The sequence below is a fragment of the Canis lupus genome, chromosome 1 (assembly GCF_048164855.1).
Source record: "Canis lupus baileyi chromosome 1, mCanLup2.hap1, whole genome shotgun sequence".
NCBI classification, from domain to species: domain Eukaryota; kingdom Metazoa; phylum Chordata; class Mammalia; order Carnivora; family Canidae; genus Canis; species Canis lupus.
Genome location: NC_132838.1, coordinates 123,024,776 through 123,042,552, shown reverse-complemented (window position 1 = coordinate 123,042,552; position 17,777 = coordinate 123,024,776). Strand labels below are relative to the sequence as shown.

Here is a 17,777-nt window from a genome sequence, read left to right as displayed (position 1 = left end):
AGGAAGGAGTTTACTAGCCAACACATTTGGGCCATTTCCCTTATTTCCTGCAGAGGCGATCTAATGGGTAGACCCTACCGAGGCCATGCATTGTTAGAAGAGCTCAGTCCTTTCCTAAATTTTGTAATCCTAACTGTCTCTAGTGGGTAAAAAGGCACTCCAAGGGAGAGTCCTTGGGGACTGAAGAGAGGAGGTCCTATGTTCCGAGAGAAGAGTAAAGAAGGTCCATTACTAGAGAAAATCCCCCCTAACTCTCGGGGGACATTCCATGCTCAGGATATGTCAGAGATTCCTGGTATCAAAGAGACCTGAGGCGTCCCCTGAACAAAATTGCAATGATCACTGCAGCCATTAAAGTCCCCTGTAGGAGGGAGACCTGCCCTTGCCCCGCTTCCCCATCACATCCTAGGCTATGGATGGGTTCTGGCATATGGACCAAAATACTGTGCCTTGAAGGTCGTGCTATGAAGGTCATTATTTTGCCTTGCCTTGAAGGCAAAACCTGCCATTTTTAACCCATGGGAACACCAGGAAAGTTTTACAAGGGAATTGCCTAATTTTTTAGTTTATGTATTTATTAGAGGACAAAAACAGAAAACAGTAAAGATAGAAATCCATCATGGCTAAGCGGCATTCCAACACATGTAGTCTTTACAGCCAACTTCCCTAAGAAATGGTCTTCGGTTGGGTTTAACTCAATCAGGTACTGGTTTTGGCTGGCTCCCAGTGGAGGTCACACAGCCAGAAGTGGCTAGACCAGAGATGTGGAGGAGATCACATTAGATCAATGAGGAGGAAACCTCACATGGGAATCTTAAGATTGGCTGTCATCCTGGTGACTTAGGTGGCTGTCCCATGCCCATGACAGACAACTTTGTATAAGGACAGGAATACAGAGAAGGCATCAAGTTTCAGGGTCATTACAATTCCAGCCAGGTATGAACTTCTAGCCAAAAAGCAGGCTTTTTCCTCCCAGTAGAGTAGGACAGGCTAAAGGATTACAGCCTGAGCAATCAGCATGAAACTGTTCCAATAAGACCGCACTCCTCGAAGGGCCTCTGGAATGAGAGTAAAGGAAGAGAAGAGGAAAGTACTTACCAACTTTGCACCGAAGCATAGAGTCCAGACGTAAAGACTCAAAGCTTCACGTTGGGCACCAGATGATGAGGTTTTGGAATATAAGTGAGGTTTGGTGGGGTGCGATCTGGAGCCAATGATTAAGAAAGAATCCTTGAGACATCTTTGGTGCAAAATGGTGGTTTAATTAAAGCGCGGGAATAGGATGCATGGGCTGGAACAGCGGCTGCCCCAGGCCTGTGAGGGGTGGCTGATTATATACCTGGGAGTTGGGAGGGGTTTGAGATAGTGTCCTCTCCAAGCAATTTTGGAGGCAAGGTTTCCAGGACCTTGAGGGGGCTGGCTATTGTTGGGAAAGGGTCACTTATTACTGTTTAATAAAACCTGAGCCATGAGACCCTTCAGATGTCTGGGGGTGGGCCATGTGCTTGGGGGATGATCGCCAACACGTATCTTGGGGGTTTAGAGATAAAGGAAATTTTTAAAGGAATTTTTGTATGTTAAAGTAGACTCACGGGATCCTCGGGGTTGGGCTAGGATTGCCTTTTGCCCTTAGCACAGTATTAACATCGAGGCAGTTGAGTCCTTAGAGGAATATCCCTCTGCCTGTTTCAGGGACTTGTCAGTGTGCTTTGTCCTTAGCTAGTCCTCTGTTCCTCCATCAAAAGGAGCCAGGCCCAGAGTCAGCAGTGGGGGTGGGGGATGCATACAATTAAGGCAGAGAAAGCCAAGCAGGGGAAATCAATCCTTAACGTATTTCTTCTATCAGTCTATTCATTCAGTCAACAACTATTTACTGGCATTAACTATGTTCAGGATTGATCTGACCCCTGAGGGTAAAGGAGTAAGACAGACAGACAAGGTGCCTGGTCTTGGGGATTCATATTCAAATAGAGGTAGGGACAGAGAACAAGGGGAATAGAATAAATAAGAAGTGGACACAGCATTTTCAGATGACTTCATCTAGAGTTCTAAGAAGTTCTAGGAAGATAATGAAAAAGCAATGTGGGGAAGTAATGGGGAAGGAGAAGCTGTTTTAGATTGGGTAATCAGGAAGGCCTCTCTGCAGTGAGAAATTACCCAGGTATGTGAGGCAAGAATGCTCCAGGAAGAAGGGAGAGCATGGATGAAAGCCTTGAGTAAGGAATATAATACCCCCAAAATGGCTTTGCCCAAACCCATTCGGTCCAGCTGCCACTTTGTTCAGGGGGTCCCTCCAGGGTACTGTGCTTCCCTTCCTCTGATGAAGCACTGGACCCCTCTGCAGCCCATGGCACCCTGTTGCCACCCTCACTCTCTCTAGATTACTGCAGTGATTACATCTTCTCCAGCTCTGTTTCTTCCTCATCACCAAGCATGGATACCAGGTGTTCAACAGAAATTTACTGAGTGAATGAACCAATGACAACACTGGACTAGAGTGGCATTTCTGTCCTTTAATTGGTAATTATGGCAACTATAACTTTGGAGCACCCTCTATTTGAGGCTTAATTTAGGGTTATATTTCTCCCTTATAAATTGATTATAAGGTAAAAGTTAATTTTGTTTTGGAGATTTTTCTGAACCTTTAGGAGATAATAAGATGTAGGTGGCTGCATCTTGTAGCCAAAATCAGTGTTCTATCACTCCCACTGGCCTACACTGACAGGATCTCTGGTACTATGTGGACTTGTCCCCAACATGGCCAGATAGGGCTCATAGCAACATCAAAAGGAAAAGAATAAGTGAACATCAGTGAAAATGATACAGCATAGACCTCTGACAGTTATAGACCTCACTCCTCCATAAAAGCAATGAAAAAATCATCAAACATTGTCAGAATGAACTTTTTCAGAGCTCTAAAAACTAGCTCAATGCTTGTAGCAACCCAGGGAGCATTTATAAGAGAAAAACAGCTGAATCTCAGTAAGAACAGGGAGCTTTATAGCGTTTTAACTTACCTTAGTCCCACCTCCTTTCCAGCCATGCAATCCCATATATTGCTGCATTGTATTATATTATTTAAAATATCTAGTTTTCTTTTTTTAATTGAAAGGATTTTATTTTTTTTATTTTTTAAAAGATTATCTATTTATTCATGAGAGATACAGAGAAAGAGAGAGGCAGAGACACAAGCAGAGGGAGAAGCAGGCTCCATGCTGGGAACCGGATGTGGGACTCCATCCTGGAACTCCAGGATCAGGCCCTGGGCTGAAGGCAGGCGCTAAACCACTGAGCCACCCAGGGATCCCTAAAATATCTAGTTTTCAACAACAAAATACTTAACATGCAAAGAAATGAGAAAGTATGGCCCATAAATTAAAACAACAACAACAACAACAAAAAACAATAGAAATTGTCCCCAGGGAAATGCAAATACTGGACTCACTAGACAAATATTTTAAATCAATAATAATTTTAATTTAAATAATAATAATTTAAAATAATTTTAAATGTATTCAAAAACCTAAAGGAAATCAGGTCAATAAATTAAAATATATATAAGAATTATATCAAATAGAAAATATCAATACAGACACATTATGAAAAGGAACCAAGTAGAAATGATAGAGTTGAGAAACACAATAACTGAAAGGGAAATCCACTAGAGCGGCTCAACAGCAGATTTGAGCATGCAGAGGAAGAATTAAGCAAATGTGAAGACAGAGCAATTGAAATTATCCAGCCTGAGATCCAGAGAGGAAAAAGAACGAAGAAAAATAAACAAAACCTCAGAGACGTGGGGGACACTATCAAGTGCATGGGGTTTTATTTGGTTCTGGAATTAGATAACATCTCTATGTATATACTAAAATGTACATTTTTAAATGGTGAATTTTTTAGGTTATGTGAATTATATCACAGTAAAAAATAATTTTTAAAATAAAGGAACAAATAGTTCGATTTTACAATACCTGCAAATGCCAAACACATCATAGCAGGTGTGTCCTTTCCTCCCTTGCCACCTGCAAGTCTTCTGGCTTGTAAGCTTGTGCAGTGAAGTCTTAGTTTATTGTTACTGGTTGCATTTTTGCTTTCTATTCTCTCTTTTTATAAATTAGGTGCAAGTATACAATAGGGAAATGTATCCAGAATAATGGCAGTTATACTTTTATTAACATAGTATTGGCAATTACATGGTGCCTTCACCTTTATTTATACTCCTCCCATGAGAAAGGAATTTTCTTTTGTTCAAGGGAAGAATCAAAAGCTCAGAGAGGTGTTTGACAGGCCCAGGCTCACACAACTGGTAAATGGTTTAGCAGGGACTTATTTGCCCAGGCCCACAGACTTCACAGCCTAGAGGGGTCTTGTAAGGCTCTGTTTGGACAAGGTGGAGTAGAGAGTAAGCTGCTGTTCAAAGCACAGCAGATTGTGCCAGGAATGCTGGTTCTAGAGCTCTAAGGATCCAGGTCCTTCCATGGCACAATGTTAAATAGGATATGAAGATGACTTGATAATTATCTAACCTGGGGAGTGGAAGGAATCTTCCCCAAGCCCCATAGCAGCCAGTTCTCAGGGTTTATTATTGAGGGAAAGGTCGGTATCTTACTAATTTTGTGGCTATCATGCCTGCTCTTCCAGAAAAGAGCTTCCCAGCCTTTCCCACTCCCCAGAAACCAATGTGAGTGCCCTACTCTGCTGTAGGGTAAGGTGAGGCACTTGGCAGCTTCACTGAAACAGGATGTTTGGGAATTCCAGAATCACAAAGGGTCTGGGGCCCCTGCCATGGCAACCCTCTTCTAGGTTTGGAATGAAAGTAATCCTTCCTGAGGCGTCTGGATGGCGCAGCTGGTTGTTGATTACGTGCCTGCCTTCCGCTCAGATCATGATCTCTGCGTAATGGGATCCACCCCTGCAACAAGCTCTCTGTTCAGCGGGGCTTCTGCTTCTCCCTCTTCCTCTGTGCTTGCTCTCTCTTGCATGCATGCATGCATAAGTTAATAAACAAATAAAATCATTCCTATTGAAAAAGAATTGGAAAAGAATTTCCCCACTAGCATAACTGGGGAAGACATGTTAGTCCCAGTTTCAGAAAGACAAAATTTCACTCCTACTTTCCAACCCAAGTAGGGCCAGAAACCTAGCAAAATTACATGATGCAACATCGCCATCAGGCGACCAAATGAGGAAAATAGCCAAAGCCTGAAGAAATTGTTTCTAAGAGTAAAATTCTGGGTGGAAGTGCTTGGATGAGAATCATTCCTATCACCCTGATTCTCCTCTTTGTCCATGTGGAGATATCTAAACTCCACATTTTTAACTTTTCTTAGATCACTCAGTTTCTTTCAAGAAACTATGCACAATCTCATCTCAGGGCGTTTGCACTTGGTTTGACCTCTGCTTGGAAGGCATTTTCCTCAGAACTTTTAATAATGCATCATTGTTATCATTCAGATATTGGGTAAAAGTCAGTATCCTCCAAATAGTCTCCTCCATTCATTCCACTTAAAGTGCCACCCCACCCACAGGTCACTTTCTCATAAGACACAAGTTTAATTTTTATTCATAACCTTTTTAACACTGAAGTTATTTATTTATTTATTTATTTATTTATTTATTTATTTATTATCTGCATACCTTCATACCCCACACCTTCCCTACACCTTCATACCCCAGAATGAAATTTCATGAGATTAGGGTTTTATCTGTCTTTATCAACCCACCTTCTGGAACACTGCCTGGATGAAAGGAGTCTCCAATGCAACACATGCAGCTTGGATGGATGGATGGACATATAAAGGGATGGACGGGAAGATGGACAGATGGGTGGGGGGATGGATGAGTAAACAAGTGGTTTCGATGAGAAGACGAGTGGAAGGATGGATGGGAGGATGGAAGGAAGGATAAACTTATAAGGGGAAAGGCCAGCATTTTACACTGAAAGATCAGGTAGTACCACCTCCATTAGCAATTCCATGACCAACATTTGGGTTTTACTTTTTAAGATTCTTTGGCGTTGAATGCAAGGACAGTCTGTATTACTTACATTCAGAGAAAACCTGAAATCAGTTAATTTGGCTTTTTAAAAATTTTTTTAAAAAACCCTCAAGTTTTCTACAAGATGCAGAATTACCCCAGGTATTGTACACAGGCCATACTTTCCTTTAAGCTGCCTCTATGCTCATAATGTTGCTATTGACACAAGTCTTTAAATGAGTCTTTCCTGCATAAATTGAGAGCATTTGAGCTAAAATGTGGATGATCTCCTGCAACTAAAAACTAATGCACATTTGCCTACTGAATGTGACAATTTTTCTAGACTCAAAGGCTTCCCTCCTGAAAGTTTGCTGATGTTTTATGTCTGTGGATTTAGCTTGCAGATGTGGGTTCCTCAATGTACTCTGTCAACAAGGAGTATCCACTTAAATAAAATCAAAGCCTACAGCAAAGTTGCCAGAGGTAGTGTTTTGCAGGGACCTTTTCTCCAGGAGAACTGAAATTAAGCTACTGTTGATGTTGAATTATGCTCTCATTCACATATTAATAGGTTTGGCAGGTCACAGTGGAGGTGACATTGCTCAGGAACTGTGCAGCGTTTCCTCAAATTGTCACACGACTTAAATGATGAACAGGTAGTCTATAGCAACTATGCGGAAAACTTCAAGCTTCTGGTTACATGCTCTGGATAAGTAGGTGGGAAAATTTGCCCTCTGATGCAAATAAAGATGATAGAGCTTTTAGGGTGAATTACATGGTAAATCTGGGTGAAACTTCCCCCCAAGCTAAGAGAAAACGCACTTAGATTTGCTGCCAAGCAGAATTTTCAGGAAAGATTTGGGGAAAGCCACGGAAATTTGCAAAGATGCTATTTAGCCCCAGGAGTGGAGAAATACCCTCCTATCTAGGGACAGGCATCCTAGCTTCACTGTAAGTGTTTGTGAATTTCTTGTTAGCTTATACCCAAAACCATAATATCTGCCAATCCTCCCCCTACCTTCCCAAGTAAATATGAACTGTGAACACACCCCACCTTCCCATGTGTCTTTTCCTTCACTCAACAAACATTTGCGAAGCACCTACTAAGTGTCCGCCTGTCACTGTGGAGAGACAGTCACGGGGGAGAGAGGTGATGCTGAAGTAATACCCAACCCACAAGGTCTAGAGGAGTCACAGCACAGGGGAGACTATAACTAAAAAAGAAAATCTGAAGCACAGTTAAGAGCTCCACCAATTACCCACTATGTATGTTAGGCAAGTAATTTAAACTCGGTAAGCCTCAGTTTCCTCATCTACAAAATGGGGGTAATAGCCCCATCTACCACTTAGGGATGCTATCATCCATGTAAACTCTTCAGGATATGTCCACATTATAGGAAGCACCCAGTAAACTGGAAAATTCAAGAGTTCAGACTGGAGAGAGGGAGGATTTCCAGGGAGGCCTGGTCATATAGCTGGTGAGTAGGGTCAGAAATGCCTCATGAGGGGATTCCTGGGTGGCTCAGTGGTTTAGCGCCTGCCTTTGGCCCAGGGCGCCACCTTGGAGTCCCGGGATCGAGTCCCGTGTCGGGCTCCCCGCATGGAGCCTGCTTCTCCCTCTGCCTGTGTCTCTGCCTCTCTCTCTCTCTCTGTGTCTCTCATGAATAAATAAATAAAATATATATATATATAAAAAGAAATGCCTCATGAGAGTCTGGCTCTTTGATCGAATCATTTCCTGGATCCAGGACTAGGTTTCCTCATTTTTTAGATGAGGAAGTTGGATTAGAGTTGATCCCATCCAGCTCTTATTTTCAGCTGTTTGATCTGGTCACAAGAAAATGAGTAAGATTCGGACTTACAGAGATAAAGGAGGGAAGATATTCCCAGTGGAGACGAGAAGAGAGGATGCTTTAACTTAAAATATCACCCCTGTTGATCTCTATCCATAGAACATTTAATTCAATAATTATTTCCTGGATACCTTCTCTTTCCCATCTTTTCTTACAAGGGCACTAATCCCATCCATGAGGGCTCTATCCTCATGACCTAACTACCAACCACCTCCCAAAGGCCCCGCCTCTAATACTGTCACATTGGGCGTTAGAACTTCAACATAGGAATTTTTGGGGAGACACAGACCTTCAGTTAATAACATACCTCTACTCCCATTAATAACAATAACCAAAAAAAAAAGAAACAAACAAACAAACAAAAACCCCCCCAATAATCTGCAGAGACACTGGCTATAAACAACCAATCCCTATCAGCTGAAAATGGGCCTTTATATCCGACACTGATAGAAGATCCACCGTGGGCCTGATGCTGCCTGTGCCAATACATTATCCAAATGTGTTACCTCATTTGATCTTCAAGACAACTCTATAAGGAAGGTGCTTTATATTATGTTAGAGAAAAAGAAATTGAGGCTTTGGAGCCTTTATATCCAACAAGATTGTGCATCTTGCCCTAGTTCACAGAGCAAGTATAGCTTGAGCCGGGGCTTGCCCTGAGGCCCAGCTTACCGGAGCCTCATTCTTAACCACAATGCTGAACCACCTTCCTAAACCTGAAAAGTGAGCGTGTCACCGAGCCTTTAACTGGGAATACACGTGCCCATGCACTGGCTGACGGCCCCATGCCCCCGCGGGCACCATGAACACTTGATCACTCTGTACTTTTCCAGACCCTAAGAATAGAATATGAAAACATGGTGCTTCTGCCCATAAAAGATGCTGTTTGTTTTCTCAATAAGTAAGATTACTGGGATAACATTTTAGCATACTGACTGAGCATTTTCCCCACAGAACTTTACTGTCTCCCCTTCCTTTGACCCTTCCAAACAAGTAGGTCATTTTCTGTTAGCTGCCAGAGGGAAAGGACAGATGGATGAACGAGAAAGAGCAAGATTGCTGTGGGTGCCTTATCTCCGTCCTTCAGAGCTTCACCTTTTCCACTGTTGGTTCCATAATTGCATTTCTTTACCTGAGAGCTGAATATCAGGGAAGCCCCAAAGTGTTGAGGAAGTAACAGTTTTCCACCGAGTAATGAACAGCTGCCTCCCCTTTGGCCCCCGTGTTCTCCAGTAGGACTAAACCCCAGGTGCCTACAGTGGTTCCTGGTTTGATAACACACTTTGCTGACTTCTCGTTTCACTTCCCCACTACGCTATGGTGCTTCCTGGAATCCACCCCCATATAAACTACGCGTGATCCTTGAGCTGCACGGGTCCACTTATATGTGGATTTTTTTAAATATATGAATACAGTATAGTACTGTAAATGTATTTTATCTTCCTCATGATTTTCTTTCTTTTTTTAAGATTTTATTTATTTGAGAAGGAGAAGGAGAGCGAGAGAGGGAGAGAGCAATGAAGAGCGCAAGAGCAGGGGGAGGAGAAGCAGACTCTCCACTAAGCAGGGAGCCTGATGAGGGGCTCCATCCCAGGAGACTTGGATCATGACCTGAGCCAAATGCAGATGCCCAACCAACTGAGCCACCCGGGCACCCCTTCCTTAGGATTTCCTTAATAATATTTCTTTCCTCTCGCTTACTTATTTATAAAAGTCTAGTATATACTACATATATAGAATAGGTATCGATCAACTTGATGTTATCGTTAAGGCTTCTGGTCAATAGCACTTGAGTTTCATTTAGTTTGGGGGAATTCAAAAGGTATAGATGGATTTTCTTTTTTTTCTTTTTTTTAGATGGATTTTCAAATGCAGGTGGCAGGTGGAGGCACTTCTGACCCCTGCATTGTTCAAGGGTCAACTGCACTTGCACTTAAATCCTGGTCTCAGAGTCTGCATCTCGGAGGAAGCTAGCCCAAGGCAGGAGTGAAGTCTTCATTTTTGAATCTTAAAGTTTAAGCCACAAAGAAGTCCAGGCATGGAGTAATAGCAATCAGAGAAGGGAGTTTTTTGCCCTGAGAACTTAGAAATTTAGAAAAGGTCCTTTGTTGTTGAACAAAGAAACACCAGGACCTTGGGATAGCTGAGAGAGTGTCAGGGAACTATCCCTGTCACAGCCTCCTTAATTCTTGTGCTGATCCAAGTAGAGAGAAAAATAGAAATGCCAGAGATTTGGGGGTTTCCAAGAGAAAGGTGACCTAGGTTGCTTCCTCTGGTGAGAACCAGGATGTCTCAAAAAAGAAATAATATCTGTCTGGGATGTCCAGCCTGACTACCAGGCAGGCTCATAGAGCTCCAGTGAACACAAAACCATCACCCTCAGAGCCCAGAACAGAGCCTTCTCCTACCTTGTGTGGTATTTGGCACAAGACACTTAAGACCCTGAGACAGGGCCCAGACAGGCACGCAGATCACGTATGCTGACTAGGTCACCCTATGTGCCTGTCTCATACCCACTTGGCTTCACCTCTGATTTCACTGCAACTCTGACCCACTTCTGGCTGACAGCATTTTGGCCCAAGTGCACACTACACTTCCTTCATTTCATGTGCCAAACTCCTCCAACACTGCCAGCAAGGGGAGGGTGGAGGCTAGTAAAAGGATAGCCTGGACCAGCAGCATGAATAAGGAGCAGCCAAGAAGTGGAAAGGAGACTTGCACTTGCACACACCCTCAAAACAAGCCTCAACCAATGTAGAGAGAGAGAGAGAGAGAGAGAGAAAGTATTTAAGAAATGGTCAGTGTTTAAATAGTTCTGGGAGGCCTTTCTCCTATTCCTCAAAGTGCCCTGATGGGACTGAGTTCTACTGCCTGCAATGTGACCAACTCAATAATACACCATTCTCTCTGATCCTTCCCCATGTTGTTTATTGGTTGGGATCAGCTCCCAAATAAACAACCTACACACACAGGTCTGCTTCCAGGGGGAACCTATGCTAAGACATGCTCAGAAGAGGCCAAGTAGACAATGGCCACGGTGAGAACCCTATCCCTTAACTCTATAGAAGCCCCTCAGAACTAGACTCAACACCTTGAAAGTGCAAAAACCCTGATTGACTGGAATTTCCATCACCTTTGAGAATGGAAATGCATAAAATAGTTTATTTTTAAAAAAAAGACAAAATTGTGTTTATAGCACATATGAAAAAAATGACCTGCAATCCAACCAGGAAACAAGACTAAATGGCAGTCCTGCTCATCCTTCCCATGAAGGGCCAGTTAGATAGTCTTTAGTGAAGACCTAGAGAACCTACCCTAACTCTTCAATCACAAATGACTCTGAACATGATGAGTTAAGCAGGCTGCACCTGCCCATAGGTGTTCAAGAGAACATTTGAGCTTGTGTGGCTGAGTTCCTCCACTAGCCCCTGTCTACCCCTACCCAGTTCTCCTGGCCCACTTGACCAAGCCCAGCACGGTGTCTTTCCTCAGCTCACCACCGTGGCTAGCTTACCATGCCTGGTACATGGGGAGCTCCACGTGACACTGGGGACACCAAGGCTGCTAATGCTTCTCAGCTTCTCACTTTTACAGAATCCTGGGAAAGAGCTGGTGAGGCCCCAGGACCCTGCAGTCTGATCTGGGGCTTCAGGGTCCTGGTATGGGGCCACCTGCTGACAGAGGTGGAGGGAGAGCTTCCTTCTGTCTAAACTTCGCTTTTTAAAATTTATGTATTTATTCATGAGAGAGAGAGAGAGAGGCAGAGACACAGGCAGAGGGAGAATCAGGCTCCATGCAGGGAGCCTGATGGGGGACTCGATCCCAGGACCCCGGAGTCACACCCTGAGCCAAAGGCAGATGCTCAACCGCTGAGCCACCCAGACATCCCTAAATTTTGCTTCTGAGAACAGTCTTCCCACTGTCCTGTCCCTGCCTGAACACCAAAGGAGGGCCCCAGGTGGCTATATCTTGCCCAATCCCAGATGCCGAGCATTGCCCATTTATGTGGGCATATTGGTGTTGGAGAGCTTGGGGGTCATGAGTGAGAAAGCCAGTTACCTCAGATGTGAATTCTCAAGGCTCCACCCCATTTTCCTGGTCCCAGGTGGCTACTGGCATGAAGAGCATCAGAAGGCAGGACTCTGGGCCAAAGGTGGGGGTAGGCTGGAAGTGTCTGTACAATTACCACTTACCTTCCCTTCACTCAACTCCAATTTGGAGACAGGTCCATGGCTACACCCCTCATGGAAGACATAAGATTGGGTTTTCTGATTAAACTGCATTTCTATATTTTCCGAGAGAGAGAGAGAGAGAGAGAGAGAGAGAGAATATTTGAAGACATTCTCCAGGTCTATCTGGATGGAAGAGATTTTAAGTTTTAATTTTAATTCCAATTATTTAACATACAATGTTATATTAGTTTCAAGTGTATAATAATGTGATTCAACAATTGGATTCAACAATCCATATCACTGCACTCATCATGGTAAGTACAGTCCTTAATCCCTATCACCTATTTCACCCATGCCCCCACTAACATCCCCTCTGGTAACCATCAGTTTGTTCTCTCTCTCTTTTTTTTTTTTAAGATTTTATTTATTCATGAGAGGCACACAGAGAGAGACAGAGAAACAGGCAGAGGTAGGTAGGCTCCCTGGGGGAAGCCCAATGCAGGACTTGATCCCAGGACCCCGGGGTCACGCCCTGAGCCAAAGGCAGATCCAAAGGCCATGGAGCCATTCAGGCATACCAAGAGTCTATTTCTTGATTTGCATCTCTCTTTGTCTTCTATTTTTTCCCTTTACTTGTTTGTTTGGTTTCTTAAATTCCACATATGAGTAAAATCATATGGTATTTTTCCTCTCTCTGATTTATTTCGCTTACGTTGTACTCTGTAGCTCCTAGATGGAAAAGATTTTGATTAAGCAAGCAGGTCAAGGGACATTGCTGCTTACACAATGTGCAAATCTGACCAGATTTTCCCTTTCTCTTTACTTATGTCAGGAGCTTGCATGAGCTAGTGTCCAGAAATCTCCATTTTTACCCAGAAAGGAGTCCTGGTTCCTGGGTGTTTCATATGGCCCCATCACTAATTGAAACAGACCCTGATGGGCTCTGTCAGTAATGGGGTATCAGGGCTTTCCTGCATTTCCATGTAAAAATGGAAAAGATATAAGAGGAAATGATGAATGGCAAATGGCTTAAAGTATTGATGGCCAAATTCTAGGTAATTGAGCCAAAGATGGAGGGAAAAAAATGTTCTTAAAGGTACTATTAACAAAGAGGGAATTTTGGGTTTCCTAACTTCTGTTTCACTTTTTCTTAACCCTGGAGACAAGGAACAGATTTGGGAGATGCTGAGGACTGCCTCCCAAGCGCAATTTCATCTTTGTTTCTTTTTGTTGAGCAACGATTCTGCCGAAGGAAGGGCTAAAGTAACTCAATGGCTCCAAAGGGTGGTTCTACCAACCATTTGTAATTATTTTATTATTTCATTTACCTTTTCAGAGACTGGCTAGAACTAGGTCACATGCCCACCCTTAAACAAATAAATGGTGGAGGATCATGTGACCCAGTTCTCGCAATAGTATGTGAGAGGTCTGCTAGGTTGCTTTTAAGGAAAATTTTCTTTTCTGATACAAAGAAGTACATTTAAAAATCTCTCTTTTGCAGCTGAAAAGTATTGTGTCTATGGGTAATGCCTGGAACAGCAGCAGTCATTTTTGTGTCCTTGATGGTGGAAACCCATGGAATAAGCCAATATGCTCTGGATGGCATAATAGAAACATGAAAAAGCCTGCATTCTTGAAATCATTGTTGAGCCACTGAATTAACTCTGTAACTGCCCTATTTTTGTTTACTTTATCATTAAGAAAACAAGTCCAGTATTGTTTTAATCATTTTTAGTTGAGGTTTCAGTTCCATCTATGATCAGATAAATTCAGAAAAGAGTGGTCTAAATAAAATTGGACAACTTATGACTACCAGTGCTTCAGAACCTAAGTATTAAACACAAATGTGCATATTGAATTTTCAGGAATAAAAATCAAGTAATCAGGCAGCCCGGGTGGCTCGGCGGTTTAGTGCTGCCTTCAGCCCAGGGCGTGACCCCGGGGTTCTGGGATCGAGTCCTGCATCGGGCTCCCTGCATGGAGCCTGCTTCTCCCTCGGCCTGTGTCTCTGCCCACGCCCCCCCCCCCCGTGTCTCTCATGAAAATAAATAAATAAAATCTTTTTTTAAAAAAAATCCAGTAATCTTGCACATCTAGCTTGGGATAGTGCTGGGTTACTGGATTTTCTAGGCCAATGTATTAATTCCCCAAAGCATCTTAATTTCAGTTATATATAATTAAAAATCTATAGCATAATTTAAACAGAAATTCTTATTTTTCATGGAAAGTTTTCTATACTACATTAATTAGAACAAATTATAATTTCTTTTAAAATTAAAAGTTTAATTCACTTTTTAAAATTTACCTTTTAATGTAAGAAACATTATTTTGATACAAATAACATTCAATCACCAAAAATTGGTAATTTAAAATGACTGTTGGAGGAGGGTTAAAGATAATGGAGGAGTAGGGCTACTCTAAGCTTGCCTCCTCCCTCAAACACAGCTAGATAAATATCAAATCATGCTGAACACCCATAAAATCAATCTGAGAACTGAGAGAACAAAGCTGCATGTCTACAAGCAGAAAAAACAACCACTTCATAGAAGGTAGGAATTGTGGAGAGTAGGCCTGGGGAAGAAAAGAGTGATGGGCCATGGACGTTTGGAAGGGAGGGATCCAGGACCCAAAGAGAGGAGTGAAATAAAAAGGGAGAGAGAAAGAGGAAAAAAGAGTAAAAATGTGTGCAGGGGATTACACAAGAAAAACTCTTACCCAAAACAGTTGACTGGGAAAAAGCAGATGGTTGAAATACCACAAGTATTTGTTTTTTGTTTTTTGTTGCTTGTTTTTTTTTTTTTAAGATTTATTTATTTACTTATTTATGATAGACATAGAGGAAGAGAGAGAGAGGCAGAGACACAGGAGGAAGGAGAAGCAGGCTCCATGCCAGGAGCCCGACGAGGGACTCGATCCCGGGACTCCAGGATCGCGCCCTGGGCCAAAGGCAGGCACTAAACCGCTGAGCCACCCAGGGATCCCCTGTTTTGTTTTTTTTTATAAATAGCAGAGCACTGAGTCTGAAGTTCTGCAGGTCAGCACCTTTGTCAGAGTTGCACCTGGCAAGCTGAGCCAGGCTCCAGTGGGGAAGGAGGGTGGAGGCTCAGGAGCAGGAAGCATGTTCTGAGGATCTCTTGAGTCACATGGACAGAAACAGACCCCCTGTTTGGGGTGTGGGGTAGAGGTGATACAGCATCTCCAGGGGCAAAAGACCTGGCAAGTGACATTGACCTGCCTCATTACCCAGCATAGGAACAAAGACACAGGCTGAGGGCAGCAAACGTTAGCAGGGGGATTGTGTGGCAATTTATAGTAAACTCTGAACCACTGCGTGGCCATGCAACCATTTTCTGGGAAAAGCTGACACCAACCACAGCTCAGTGAGGCCCTACCCCAGAGGATCAGCATGGGTCCATAATGTAGAGGTCTCTGAAGTTTGGAGTTTTGAAACACAGCCTTGTCTGAGATAAAATACAGTAGTGCTGGGCCACCTGGCAGGCAGCTCAGACACAGACAGGATGAAGGTAGGGGTTTACAGAATTCTGGATCCCAGGAAGGGTGATTGCTCATCTGTGAGGTCTACTGAGGAGTGCTAGGTATGAGGTCCCTGCTCTGGAGACAAGAGAGTGGGGAAAAGCCATTTTCATTCCTCACCCACTAGCACTGACCTTACTCAGTGAGACAAACAGCACCACCAAGTGGAGACCAGAGCTGGTTATACCAAGGCCCCATCCTTGTACTTTACCAATGCAGCTCCACTAGGGCAGGCAAGCCTACTGGAGAATCAGAGCAAGAGGCCCATCCTGCAGAAGGTGGAAACAAACCACTCACACACACCAAGTCTAGTGATCATAGAGTGATGCAAAGCTTCAGCTCCAGTGGAAACAGAATCTACTTTCTTTAGATTTAGGAAGGAGAGGGATACAGGAAAGGCAATTTTTAAAAATTTTTTTTGATTTTTAAAAATCTTTTTATTATTTATTTTTTGGATCAAGTTTCTCTTAACAAGCAGACCAAAACACACCTAGGTTCTAACTTCCTTTTTATTATTATTTTTATTTTTTATCTATTTTTATTGTTTGTTGTTTCCTTTACTATTTTTTTAATGTATGCTTTTTTTTGACCTCCAAAATGACAAGGATTCATTCCAAAAGAAAAAACAAGAAGAATTGATGGCCAGGGATTTAATCAAACATACATAAGTAAGATGTCTGAACCAGAATTTAAAACTATAATCATAAGAATACTACCTGGGCTTGAAAAAAGCAAAGAAGACACCAGAGAATCCCTTACTGTAGAGATAAAAGAACAAAAAACTAGTCAGGCTGAAATTAACAATGCTACAACTGAGATGCAAAATCAAATGGATGCAGTGATCATAAGGATTGATGAAGCAGAAGAATGAATCAGTGATAAAGATGATACAATTATGGAAAATAATGAAGCTGAAAAGAAGAGGAAAAGAAAGTTATTAGTTCATGAGTGTAAACTTAGGGAACTCTGATGCCTTAAAGTGTAAAAACATTTGTATCATAGGATCCCAGATGATGAAGAGAGAGAAAAAGGGGCAGAAGGTTTAATTGAGCAAATCATAGCTGAAAACTTCCCTAATCTAGGGAAGGAAACACACATTGGAATCCAAGAAGCACAGAAGACTCCCATTAAGTTCAACAAAAGCTAGCCGTCACCAGGACATATTATAGTCAAATTCACAAAATCCTGAAAGCAGCAAGGGGAAAAAAAGTCCTTAATGCACAAAGGAAGGCAAATAAGGTTCACAGCAGATATGTCCATAGAAATGTGACATGCCAGAAGAGAATAACAGGATGTATTCAACATGCTGAATGGGAAAAATATGCAGCCCAGAATATTTTATCCAGAAAGGCTGTCATTCAGAATAGAAGGAGAGAGAGTTTCCCAGACAAGCAGAAACTAAAGGAGTTCATGACTACTAAACCAGCCCTGCAAGAAATATTGAAGGACTCTTTTTTTGAGGAAGGCAGAACAAAAGCAACAAAGACTGGAAGGGACCAGAGAACATTATCAGAAACAGCAACATTATAGGTAACACAATGGCATATCAATAATCATATCAATACCATATCAATAATCACTCTGAATGTAAATGGACCAAATGCTCCAATCAAAGACATAGGGTACCAGAATGAATAAATAGCAAGACATATCTATATGCTGCTTACAAGAGACTCATTTTAGACCTAATGAAACCTGCAGATTGAAAGTGAGGGGATGGAGAACCATCTATCACGCTAATGAATGTGACAAGAAAGCTGGAGCAGCCGTACTTATATCAGACAAACCAGATTTTAAACGAAAAACTGTAACAAGAGACAAAGAAGAGCATTATGTCATAATTAAGGGGTCTATCCATCAAGAAGATCTAACAGTTGTAAATAGGTATGCCTCTAACTGGGAATGCCCAAATATATAAACCAATAACCAACATAAAGAAACTCATTGATAATAATATAATAATAGTAGGAGACTTCAGCACAACACTTACCATTATGGACAGAACATCTAAGCAGAAAATCAACAAGGAAACAATAGCTTTGAATGACACCCTGGATGGGTTGGACTTAACAGATATATTAGAACATTTCCTCCTAAGGCAGCAGAATACACATTCTTTTCGAGTGCACATGGGACACTCTCCAGAATATTCCACATACTGGGTCACAAATCAGCCCTCAACAATTACAAAATGATCAAGATCATTCCAAGATATTCTCAGACCACAATGCTATGCAACTTG

General features: G+C 42.4%; 1 long non-coding RNA gene across 2 annotated transcripts in view; it reads right to left on the bottom strand.

Annotated features, from left to right (window-relative positions):
* Positions 1 to 17,777, bottom strand: part of LOC140608341 (uncharacterized) — a 45,294-nt gene that overhangs the window by 643 nt on the left and 26,874 nt on the right. The window contains exons 3-4 of one of the 2 annotated variants that reach the window (XR_012010360.1): positions 12,023 to 12,114; positions 925 to 1,058 (exon numbers count right to left, since the gene is read on the bottom strand). This is a non-coding gene — a long non-coding RNA (uncharacterized lncRNA). Of the gene's footprint in view, positions 1 to 375; positions 1,059 to 12,022; positions 12,115 to 17,777 lie in introns of those variants that run through there. The other variant, XR_012010357.1, reaches the window with a different exon arrangement.